General features: G+C 41.3%; 1 protein-coding gene, 1 long non-coding RNA gene and 1 pseudogene across 11 annotated transcripts in view; 2 read left to right on the forward strand and 1 right to left on the reverse strand.

The window, feature by feature from the left end:
* Nucleotides 1-13169, forward strand: part of LOC125176034 (uncharacterized) — a 175207-nt gene that overhangs the window by 127532 nt on the left and 34506 nt on the right. The window lies entirely within an intron of this gene.
* The window catches only part of IRAG1 (inositol 1,4,5-triphosphate receptor associated 1), a 120103-nt gene that overhangs the window by 84703 nt on the left and 22231 nt on the right, over nucleotides 1-13169 (reverse strand). The window lies entirely within an intron of this gene.
* LOC125147340 (uncharacterized) lies at nucleotides 827-983 on the forward strand (annotated as a pseudogene).

Here is a 13169-nt window from a genome sequence, read left to right on the forward strand (position 1 = left end):
AGGTCACCTACTAACCAAGGACTTGCAGAAAGTACCATAGACATCTTGTCAAATGGTCCAGGACAGATGATATCAGGCACCAGGGCACCCTCCTCACCCTAACTCCCTGACACTCGGGAAGCTTCTTGGACCTTGGATGCCACTTTGGAAGAAGAGGGTTGGAGAAACCCTGAAATGCCTGGGATCCAAATTCTAGGTCCCCGGAAAAATATTTAAGCCAGGGCCAGAACTCCCTCCATCCCACCCCATCCCCCAGTTATGACAGGAAGTAAGCCAAAACATCTCCCCAGGTTTCCTCTCCAGCTTGTTCACTTCAGCAATTCTTTTTTAAAAATAAGTCCACTTGAAAAAATTCTCTCTTCTTGGAAATATGTACAATTGCTCAATCAGAGGCAGTTCAAAGGCAACGGGAACAGCAGAAAAGTATCTGAGCCTCCCATTTAGCTCCTAGCAGAAATAAATATTGCCCTGTTCTCTTTGTTCTGGGCCGCCCAGCAGCCTCTTCCCTGAGTCACTCACTCTAGGGTGACATGAATCATCATCCTGGGGTTAAGGACCACACGGTTTTCCCCAGGTCCATGTGGCTGGCTGGGGTACTGAGGGGCCATCAGGAAGAATGGAGGACAAGAGCCTTCTCCTAGGTACTGGGCCTGGCTCTGCCTTCCCAGATGTGTGACCTTGGGGAGTCCCTCAGCCTGTCTGACAAGGAGGTAGATTTGTAGCTCTTCCAACTTGTACTTTCTTGGAGTTTCTCCAGTGGTATGCTAATTGTCAAGAATTTTGTGAGCTGGTTGTTAAACACAGACATCATTAAAAATTGAATAATAGCTTTTCACAGTGGCAGTATCATAGCCAATGAGGTTTATCCAAGGCGTGATTATTGCTAGGAAAGAATTAAGTTACAATTAAATTACACTAAAAACACAGGAAATCTATAACACCCACAATAATCACATTCTAATTATTTTACTACATTTTATTGTTATCTATACTGTTGAGATGATTTAGTTCTACTGTGGGGGAACATTATATAATGATGTGCTACTTACTGCTCATCTCTTTACAACTTCACATTCACTGATGTCCAGTTAGTAGCCTGAAATCGGTCATGATGGCACATAAATCAGCAAATCACCAAATGCTACATATCAAGGCCTTTTTTTGCTGAGAGATCTGGCTGTTAAACATTTGCAAGGTCATCACTGAGCCTCTCAGTCCTGGGCTCCACTCCTTACCCCTACCAGGGTGCAGAAGGAATGCAGATGACTTTAATATCACCCCATGGTAGCAGAGTTATGGAGATTCAATTACCAGTTACCTTTGCACAATGCTTCTTAGGTGTACCATGTTGCAAACAAGATCCATTATTTCTTCCCATCCCTAGCCCTGCCTTCTCCCAAGCCCACTCCTTCAGTGCCCTAGTGAATGGCACTCAGACTAAAAACCCAGAAGTCATCCTGATTCCTCCCTCTCCATCAATCCCACAATCAATTAGACTCTGAGTCCTGTCAGTCCTAGTTCAGACATGTCTTTGATTGCTTCCCTCCTTCTTCTGGCCACCACCCCTGCCATGGGTCTGTGTGACCGGCATCACTACAATAACCTCATTGTTCTTTTTACCTCCAGTCTGGCCCCTTCTGACCACCCTGTGCAAGGTGCCAGAGAAATCTCTCTAACACACAGGTTGGATTGTTCTGCCTCTTCTTATGGAAGACAGAGTGTGGCAGGCCAGAGAGTACAGGCACCATCTAATGAGGGCAGTTCCTATTCAGTTCTGAGGTCATGAAAAATTATGTAGGAGACCTAGCCCTGCTCCACACAGAAGCATCTCACCAGTCCAGTGGACATGCCTTTGACAAAGTCATCAATCCAAACCCAGCATGAGATTTGGTGGCAAGCACAAGATGTAGTACAGTGAAAACAGCAGGGATTTGGAAGTGAAATAGATCAGGTTCCAATGTAGCTCTGGCCCTTACAGCTCAGTGACCCTTGACAAAGCAATGAATGTTCTCTGGGATCAGGCTGTCGTTTGGAAGATGGAGCTAAGGTACTTCTCTCAAAGGGGTGTTATGAGATTTAAATAAAGTAAGGCATGTATCCAGCACACCATAGATACTTAGGAAGTATTCCTTTACTCACCTCTGAGAGAGAGTATTGATTAACACAAGTCACTTGTGCTTTCATGCAACACAGGCCTTCACTTACAACCTAGGTACGCTCCTTCCCATCTACTTCATGGGCTTGGTTTTCTGCTTTGCCAGCCCACAATAGATCAAAAGCAGCGAGAATGGACAACACACTGCAGGAAGGAAGCAGCCACATTCAAAAAGTGGATACAAGCCCTCAGCTTGGCACAGAACCTGGAGCTGGTCAGCCCAGGCATGTTTTCCTAGACACCTTCCTAGTCAACTGAGTTCAGCCTTGGTTGACAGCCCAGCCCAAAGCTGGTGGGCATGAAAGAAGCAAAGCTCTGTGTTGGCTCCCTGGAAAAGACAGGAGAGCAAATGCTGTTTCAGAACACTTCTATCCACGAAGGTTATAATGCATACAGTCTGACACTTCAGACATAATCATTTTTGTTCACAATATATTGATTGAGGGGAAAAACAAGTGGTTTGATTCTACTTTCATTTTTAAATTATATATATTTTTATGTGAAATAGAAGTTGATTGATTATGGCCATCCTTTCGGGAGGGAAGTCCAGAAGTTAAAAACTCAAATGTTAAAAGTGGTTATTTTTAAATGGAATTATGAATAAAATTAATTGAACACTTTTAAAATATTTATATCTGTATATTTTCCCACAATGAGCATGAGACTTACTTGCATCATAAATGATGGAATTGTTAAAGGAAGAGTCTTTTTGGTGTCCTGAAAAATTACTTAGAAAGGACAGTTTATGGCTAAGGATCATGGACTACTTAGGCATTATTGGTCATCATTACAGCATGTGCTAGTTGAGGCCCTGAGCCTTCCTGTGGACTTTCCTGTCTAGAATTCCCTGGCTAACTCCTGTTCATCCTTTAATACTAAGTTCAAATATCACTTCCACCAGGAAGCCTGCCCTGACTCCCTCTGGGCTCTGACAGTCCTGTGTTCTCCCTTGTCTTGTGGCTCATTGCTTTGCCTTGTAATCATTTGTTTACTGCACCAGTAATTCTCAGCCTTTTTGCTACCCATCCCCCCTAAGACATATGACAAATTTCTATTAACTAATAGAGCATAAATGTTCAGGATGGTAGAATCATGAATTGTCCTCCAGTGAACTCTAATGAGGCCCACCTATTGGGCACACTGTTCCCCTCCAGCCCCTTTCTCCCCCTTTCTCAGCCACACTACATTAAGAATCATGTCCTAAATGGTGGGCTCCTTGATGACAGGGCCAGTGTATAATTCATCTCTCAGGATTTCTTGAATAGATGAAGAAATGAATGAGCGAGTAAGTGAGAGAGTGGATGAAAATATGTCACAGACTCTATGAAACAGGGAGGTGAAGAGTTTGATCCCTGGTTTTTGAGGGGGCCTTGGGAAGCCAAGTAACCCCTCCAGGGCTGACTTCACTTGTGGTCCTATCATGGCCTCGGAGTTCTTCTTGTGAGAAGTGGGGAAGACAAGGCCCTGTTTTCCTTTTAAATGACATTAGCACATGTCATCTGGGCTGCTGCATAAGGTGGATGGCTTCACCTGCCCCACCCTACTGAGCTTGCCCAGGTGAACAGCAGAGTTTTTCTCTCAGTGATGTAAGTGAGTTTCCTGTCTTCTCTGACACACAGGTGTGCAGATTTTCCCCATAGGATTCTATCAACTAAAACCTCACAAAAAGCCTCCTCCTCTGCCACCTACATGTCTCTGTTTGACCATCCATGAATACTCTGCAAAGTGTCTTATCAATGGGACTTGCAGCTTTAACTTGAATCCATCAGGGAGCCACAGAGCATCCCCACTGGCCCTTCCAACTCCACTTTGAAAACTAGCCGAAGCATTCCCCAAATGGCCAGTGGTGGCACATGCTCAAATGTGCCATCACCCTAGTGTCTGCACTCCTGGAACCATCTCCCCCACCCCCACCAAGAGAGTTGAGCCATGAAGGTTTGCAAAGTGGCCATAGCCTCTGAAGCCAAACCTGGCTCAACTCCTGCTCTGACTCCTGCTCTGGTGCTGGGCTTTAGGGCACAGTCTGGCCTAATATGTGCTTCAGGAGGCCAAAGAAAGGATTGCAGAGGCTCAGTGACAGGGGCTTTCTGGGGAATGGAAGGGCAGACTGTGATACCATCCATCTGTGTGACAGTGGATTCCTTTACCACTCAGGCTTCAGTCTTCCCATCTCTCTGGTAGAGGATTAGGCTAATTTGCCAGCCTGAGCCCCAGTTTCTACCCCATGAGTTTGGAGTCTATGTTGCCTATGCAGAGAAGTCATCAATCAGAGGTAAGGGGTCTAATTGACAACCCCAGGGCCAGAGGCTGCCTTTGGGCATCTTTGCATCACATCCCCTCATTTACAGTGATTGGCTTAAGGGTGAGCATGTGACCTACCCAGAGCCAATGAGACCAATAAGATTTTGCTGGGAAAGAGATTGTAAACTGCAGATCTTAAATGTAAGATGGTGAAAACAGAATCCTTATTGTCTAAAAATGGAATCAATGTGAGAGGATAGCAAGGAGCTAGAAAGTAGGTCCTGAGGCTGTTATCTAAGGGCCTGATCAAGCTATGCCTGATATCCCTGGCCTTTTATGTTTCAAGAACCAATGAATACCTCTTTTTGCTTAGTCTGCCTTGTGCTGGCTTTTTTGGCACTTGCAACAAAGAACTCCTGTTGGTACAAACAGCTAAGCCTTTGTAAATTGGGCTGTACAGGGTGTTTCTGGACACCAAATCTTCTCTCACCTCACTGCTCTGCTGCCTACATGAGAGTCTGAGTTGAAATACTCAGTTCTAGAGCAAATGAGCTTGCCCTAAGTTATTCCCTAAGTAAATGTATCACCATGCCCCTTTCCTCAGAACCTGCTTCTCCTTTCGCATTCCCTGCCCATATTGATGGAATCAGCATTCTCCCAGAAATCCCAGCCCAAACTTCTGAATCCCTACCCCCACAATGCCTGCTCCTACCCTTCCTTCCACTATATACCTGTACATTTTAAATATATACTCAGGCTTCACAGGGGAAACTGGGTTTGGCCAACCTCCTTGCTCCTGCCTAAAAGATAACCTAGTAAATATAAACATGTTTACTGAGTCAAATTTCAACCTTCAAATGATTTTCAAGCATTGTTGCTTCCTTCCAGATCATCAGGAACTCACCTATTCCTCAGTTCAGAGTTGGGTGGGATCTCGCTGCTGACCGTCCCCAGGAAAGCAGGCCCCAAGACCTGCAATGTGAGGCCATGTGCACAGGCTTGCCACCCTGAACCTCAGCCCCACATTTTGGGGTGAGAACTCCAGTTTGTAAGACAAGGAAGAAGCTCACACCTTGCCCACTGAGATGAGTATAGGAGGTGGGAGACAGTTGTGGATCTGGGACAGGGTCTTTTTGTCATTAAGGGCATCTGAACTGAAATGCATTTGCAGTTTGGTCAACTCAGAACTTGGACAGAGACTGTGGCCACAAGAAGCCATGTGCTAAAGCCATGTGCTAAAGTAATGTAAAGGGAGCAGTTCTCTTGGCATCCAAATCTATGCCAATAACCATAGGATTTGAGTCTTTAGACACCACTTGAGAACAAACTATGGTAAACAGTGATGTGAAATGGTGGTGAGGAAGGCAAAGGCAGGAGCCTGGGAATGGCTCTGTCAACAGCAAACTCTGGTGGCTCGAGGCACGTGAATTTAAGCGTTCCTCTTTAAACAGGCTTGTGCAACAGTGGCTGCATAATAATATGAAACAGGAAGTAACCATTGAGGATTTCTCTCCAGGGAGTTGTTATACACAATGGAAAGATGGGAAGTGCATAAAAACAATTCTGAGGCATCCACAGAAGAGAACCAATATTTATTGCACCAGGTCTCTATCTGACTCTTTATATCCTTCATCTTATTCAGTTCTTACAATGAGGACTGGGAATTATTATTCCCATTCTACAGGTGAGAAAACTGAAACTCAGAAAGGACAAGTGATTTGCTCCAGGCATCACAATAACTAAGCACTGTAAACAGGATTTGAACTCAGGGTAGTTGGACTGCAAACCCAGGGGTCTGTTCATTACACCATGATGAGGCTTCTAAGGCAATACAGAACCCAGCATCAGTGTTGTCAACCACCACCACCACCACAAAAGAAACACTGACACAGGACCAGAAGACCAGAAGACTTTTTTCTGGCTAACAATTCACCAGCTGATTCATCATGGAGAAGATACTGTCCTCAACATCAGATTCAAAAAGGTTTGTTAAATTGCAATTTGTTATTTATATACTATCTCTCCTTAAATTAACTGTTTGGTCAACATCATAGAGTTCAATCTGGGGTTTAAGCTGAGTCATTCTTTAATAGCCTGTGGAAATGCAGAAACTTCTGGAATTTCTCATCTGCATTTCCAGATGAGAGAAGCTGATAACTAACCAGAAATGGACCTCTGGGAAAGTTTATTCTCCTGATAAATAATCCATCTTCTAAATGGAAGTGGCCTTTCGAAAGCAATTTTGGTTACATTTCTCCCTTGATTAAAACATTTCAGTGGCTCTCCATGCATGGATTCCCAAATCTAAGAATGCTCACTAGAATCATCTGAGGTGTTTGATAAAATGCATACTCCTGGTTCCATCCCAGATCTACTGAATCAAAATATCTGGGGACAGAGCCCAGGAATCTGTATGGCAAACAGTCTCAAGAGAGTCTGATGCAGCATATCCAGAAGATCCAGAAGACTAGAGCTGGAAAAGGCATGGTTCATAGATAAAGTCCAGGGTTTTTGGCATGCATGCCAGACTTCCTCTTCTCAGCTATCAACTTCTCTTGTTTCTTCTCTAGCCACTACCTCCAAGGTATCCCACACCCCAGCATCACCTAATAACCACTGTTTCCAGAATATTCCATGTGCTTTCAAACCTCTGTGCTACTCTTTGCCTCAAAGGCCTGTCTCTCCCATCTACCTCCATGGAAGACTCTACTCATCCTTTAGGAACCACCTTACAATCCCCACCAGATTAACTCCTTCTGCCCATTTCTTTTCAGAGTTTTAAGTCGCTTTTTTGGGAACATAGACTGTAGAACCAAGCAGGGTTGGGTTTTACCTTGCATTTGTCACTTCCTAACTCTATGACTTTGGCTGCTGAATCTCAGTGTCCTCACAAATTGTTGTGAAAAAGAAGTATGCAAATATATGTGAATTGTATAGACAGTGCCTGGTATAGGGTCTCTAGCAGAGTAAGCTATCAGAGTAGTAGCTTTTATTATTATTACTGTCATTATTGTTTGTTTTGCATATTATTATGACATTCCTCTAACATAAGGTTCAGCAAACAATGACCTGTGAACCAAATCTGACCAACTGACCGGTTTTATATAAATAAAGTTTTATTGGAACATAGCCACAATCATTTATTTATGTCTGTTTTTGCACTGCAAAGGCAGAGATGAGTAGCTGAGACAGACTCTATCTGACTTAAAAAGCCTAAAATAGTTACTATTTGGCTTTTTAAAGAAAAGGTTTGCCAATCCCCTGCCCTAACATAATTGGAGTTATTTTTTTGCAAGTTGATCTTTCCCACTTGGTTGACAGTAGTTCAGTGGTTTTCATGGCAGACTCTTATTTATCCTTCAAAACCCTCAGGGGCCCTGAGCCTGGGTGGCTCAGTTGGTTGAGCGTCCGACTTCGGCTCAGGTCATAATCTCACAGCTCGTAAGTTTGAGCCCCGTATCAGGGTCTGTGCTGACAGCTCAGAGCCTGGAGCCTGCTTCTGCTTCTGCGTCTCCCTCTCTCTGCCCCTAACCCACTCACATTCTGTCTCTGTCTCTCTCAAAAATAAATAAAAATTAAAAAAAAATGTTTTTTTAAACCCAGCCTTTCTCATCTTTGTATCCCCAGCACTTGATACATAATTAGTTTTTGACAAATGTTGAACTGAACTAAATAATTCCTTAACGCAGTGTAAATGCGCATATCTCCAGAAAAGCCCTTAAGGGGAAAAGGGGTAAGACTTCTTATAGGACAAGGGCTGAGGTAATAGAGATACACAACTTGGAGAAACTAGGGACAACTGAGAAGTAAAATCAGGCATTGATGGGATCTGAGGTTTTCACTGCAGCCCTGATTCTGAGTTCCTGGTTCAGGGAGGCCCTGTCCTCAGTGTGCCACACACAGCCTCTCTACCTCCTACCACCTGACCCCAGCACCCTGGGCCTTGCAGTTGGAATATTTTCACTAATGGAAAAAACAGGAAAAGCCCTTTCTAGGAAATTCTCTTCCAAAGGTTAATATAGTCCCATTTTCCAAGAGGGCATGAATGATTGGTGCAAATGGTCTTATGACACTCATAGTCCTTACGATGGGCAATTTGATGTACTCATTTTTAAAAAGTGAACTAACTGATATTTTTTCTCTGTAGATTTCCTTTTTTTTTTTTTTTTAGCTTTGACTCCTCATGAATTTGCATTTTCTGAGCAAAGCTCCTCTTGGAATAGAACTAGGATTTCAAAGCAATGGGGCCATTTCTTCATGAGCTGGTTATGAAACCATTCTGTGAGCTTGGGCCAGTGGCGTCTCTCTCTGGGCCTAGCTTTTAGCTTCTGTATAATGACTTTCAGACTTTTGACTCCCTGGAGTTCTGGCCAGAGGGATGGTCTTCCCCAACTCATGGTAACCAAGAACAGTGGCCTGACAACAGACAGCTTGATAGAGTTTCTTCTTCCATGCCTCTGTGCCACAGTAACATACTCTCCTGCCTTCCCCCATCCCCCACAAATACAACAATTCATTCCTACTGCCCTTTCTTGAGGCTCGAAGAAGATACTTTAGCTCTGAAGCAGATTCTCAGAAGATAAGAAAATGCCACTGATGTGGTTGGAAAAATGTGAGCTGGATGAAATGGAAACACAGAGCTCTCCCCTGAGGCTGGATGAGAAGTGTGTGGATGGAAGCCAAGTCCATCCTTTCCTTGAGCTTCTGGGAGCTGGCAGCTCACCCCCTCTCTCAGAATGTAGTGCCCCCTTGCCCTTCACCCTTCTTGTAGATACCCCCATGGGTATTACTGTTGAGCCTGCAGGACGCTGGTTATCTGGGGACAAATCAGTGTCACTGTGGATTGAACTGTTTTTTATTGATTTCTCTGTGGGTGATTTATAACTGCCTTCTTCCTAAAAGGGTTTGTGGCCAGATGTCAATAAAAACACTCAAAAGGCAAGAGAGTTAAAAATAATGCTGAAAAAGGGAGCAGAAACTGTGCAAAGAGGGAGATAAGTCCACCAGCCAAGGTGGGATGATGCCTCAGCTCAGATGACCTGGAGGAAAATCTTGATTTTGAGTTCCCACTGATATAAGCGAGATTGGACTTTGGCTACTATAAGAAGTACACAGCAAAGAATTGTTACATCTTGAGCTTCCAAACTGATTCTTCACTCAAAAGAGAACAAAATTAGAGTGAGCTTTTTAAGAAGTTTAAAGTTCACTTCCTGTAGAGACAGGAAGTTTAAAGTTTAAGAACTTCAAATTTCACTTCACGGAAGGACACCTCATGCAAGTTCATTACCCTCCTGTTTACACATCAGGATTTGGAATTGCTTCTGCTTTTTTTTAAAAAGCAGTCACTATAGAGGTTCTAGATGTTACATGAATGTCTATGGCTGGTTACTGACCTTCCCTGATGTGGCTGTGGAGAAGATTGACTAATTGAACTCAAGGAACACGCAAAACCACACATAAGGATCCTTTATCTCAGGAACTATATAGGCAGTGCCTTTTAATTCAGGCTGCAGGCCAGTGTCATTTAGTGGTCATATGAATGTGTTATTTAAACAAATTCTGGCTTCACTAGTTGCAACTAACCAGAGATCAGCTCTCTCAGAAGAAAATCCATAAGACTATTGGTTGGGGCTGAACTGTGCCTAAAATTCATATATTGAAGCCCTAATCCCCAGAACCTCAGAATGTGACTGTATATGGATATTGGTCTTAAAAGGGGTGATTAAGTTAAAATGAGGCTGTTAGGGTGAGCCCTGATCCACTCTTACTGGTACTCTTATAAGAAGAGAAAATTTGGACACACAGAAAGACACCAGGGATGTACGTACACAGAGGAAAGGCCCTGTAATGACACAGAAAGAAGGTGGCCATTTGCAAGCTGAAGAGGGAGACCAAATCTACCAACACCTTGATCTTGGACATCTCCAGAACTCTGAGAAAATTGATTTCTGTTGGTTAAAGCACCCAGTCTATAGTATTTTGTTATGGAATCCCTAACAAACTAATGCAGCTATTTTTAAAATCTTTTAATGTTTGTTTATTTTTAAGAGAGAGAGAGAGAGAGAGAATGAGCAGGGGAAGGGGCAGAGAGAGATGGAGACACAGAATCTCAAGCAGGTTTGATGCAGGGCTCAAACTCAAGGGCCGTGAGATTGTGCCTTAGCCGAAGTCGGACATTTTACTGACTGAGCCACCCAGTTGCCCCTAATGCAGCTATTAATTTCTTGGCTGTATCAGGTTTGAATTCAAATCTCTTTCAAACACCTAACCTTAGGAATTGGGGTCAATGAACTTGGAAGAATAACAGCTTTAGTATTTCTCAAGTCAAACACAAAGCTCCTTTTAGGACCCTCTAATGAAATAAACATGCCCTGGACAAGGACCTAAGAATTCTAGTTTCAAAGAAGTAAAACTACCATTACTTGCAAATGGAATAATATTGTATATATAAAATCCTAAGGAATCCACTAAGAATCTATTTGAAGTAATAAATGCATGCAACAAAGTTGCAGAATACAAGATTGGTATATAAAAACCAACTATATTTCTATACACTAGCAATGAACAATTTGAAAATGAAATTAAAGAAACATAATAATAACATCAAAAAGCTTAATATACTTAGGGACGCATTCAACAAAAGAAATTAAAAACATATACTCTGAAAACGACAAAACATTGTTGAAGGAAATTAAAGAAGACCTCAATAGATGGAACACCATCCCATGTTCATGGGTCAGAAGACTTAATATTGTTAAGGCAGAAATATTCCCCAAATTGATGTACAGATTCAACACAATACCCTTTAAAATCCTAGCTGCCTTTTTTTTTTTTTGCAAAAATTGACAAACAGATCCTCAATTTCATATGGAAATGCAATGGACTAAGAATAACCAAAACAATCTTGAAAAAAGAAGGAAAAAAAGAATAATTCACATCTCTCAATTTCAAAAGCTAATATATAAAATTACAGTAGGACAGTGTGACACTCGATACTATACAAGGATAAACATACAGATTAATGGAAGAAAATTGAGAGATCATAAGTAAATCCTTACATTTATAGTCAGTTGATTTCAACAAGGGTACCATGATAATTCAATGGGTAAAGAATAGTCCTCAACAAATAGTTCTGGAACAACTGGATATCCACATTCAAAAGAATAAAATTGGACACCTCCCTTATACCATACACAAAAATTAGCTCAAAATGGATCAAATGCCTAAATGGAAAAGGTAAAACTGTAAAGCTCTTAGATGACAACATAGGAGTAAATCTTTGTGTTCTTGAGTTAGGCAATACCTTCTTAGATACAATACCAAAAGCACAGGGAACAAAAGAAAAAAGAAATAAATTGAACTTCACCAAAATTAAAAACTTTTGCACAGTGAAAAATACCATTTAGAAGTTAAAATACAACCCATAGAATATAATAAAATATTTACAAATGATATATCTAATAAGAGACTTGAATCCAGAATATATAAAGAACTCTTACAAATCAATAATAAAAAGACAGATACTTTTTAAATGGCCAAAAGAATCAAATAGACATTTCTCCAAAGAAGATATACAAATGCCCAATAAATATATGAAAACATGCCCAATATCATTAGCCATAAGGGAAGTATAAATCAAAACCAACAATGAGATACCACTTCACACCCATTAAAATGGATACAATAAAAAAGACAGATAAGAACAAATATTGATAAGGATGTGGAAAACTTGGGATCCTTATGCATTGCTGGTGGAAATGTAAAATCATACAGCCACTTTGTAAAATACACTGGCAGTTCTCATAATGTTAAACATAGATCCATAGTCAAAAAGTGAAAACAAATGAAATGTCCAACTAATTAACAGATGAATAAAATGTGGTATATTAATGCAGTGGAATATTATTCAGCCATAAAAGGAATAAAGTACTGACACATGCTAAAATATGGATACAACTTGAAAACTTTATGCTAAGTGAAAGAAGCCAGTCACAAAACACAATATATTGTTTGATTGCATGATTGCCTTTATATGAAATGTCAAGAATAGATAGAGAAATCTGTAGAGACAGAAAGTAGATTAATGGTTGCTTAGGGCTGGAAGGAAGGGAGAAATGGGGAATGATGATTAATAGGTATAGGGTTTCTTTTTACATAATGAAAATTTTCTGGATGGCAGCACAGTTCTCTGAATGTGCTAACAATCACTGAATTATACATTTTAAGTAGGTTAATTGTATGATATTGTATGTGAACTATATCTTAATAAGCCTGTTTAAAAATAAAACTTTCTGCAAAAAAAAAAAAAAAAAAAAAAAAAAAACAATAAGGAAACTACCTTTGGCCCTTACTACATAGCAATCTTTGTGGATACAGTTTCCTGAAACAAAAAAGGTGGAAATTAAGCCACATGATTTCCAAGTTTTCTTCCATATCTAAAATTCCCAAATGTATGTAATTTAAGAAAATGGGTTGAGGAAAAGAGATGGTATCTGGGTGTATGTCTCTAGGATGGGGCCATTTGGAGAGAAATGAAGAAGGAGAGGGACAACAAAAAGACTAAAAGAGATAGAGATGCAGGGACAAGGGATGTGAGCTCAGAGAGACAGACACATAAGAGACACAGAGGCAAAACTATACTCAAAAAAGAAGGAGAAATTCACCAAATGCATGTGCAGATCAGTCATCCATTCTTCCATTTAGCAAAATTTACTGAGGACCTAGGAAGCCAAACTCTGTATTCAGTAGTAAACCAGGCAGACTGAGCCACTGA

The sequence above is a fragment of the Prionailurus viverrinus genome, chromosome D1 (genome assembly GCF_022837055.1).
Source record: "Prionailurus viverrinus isolate Anna chromosome D1, UM_Priviv_1.0, whole genome shotgun sequence".
NCBI classification, from domain to species: Eukaryota; Metazoa; Chordata; class Mammalia; order Carnivora; family Felidae; genus Prionailurus; species Prionailurus viverrinus.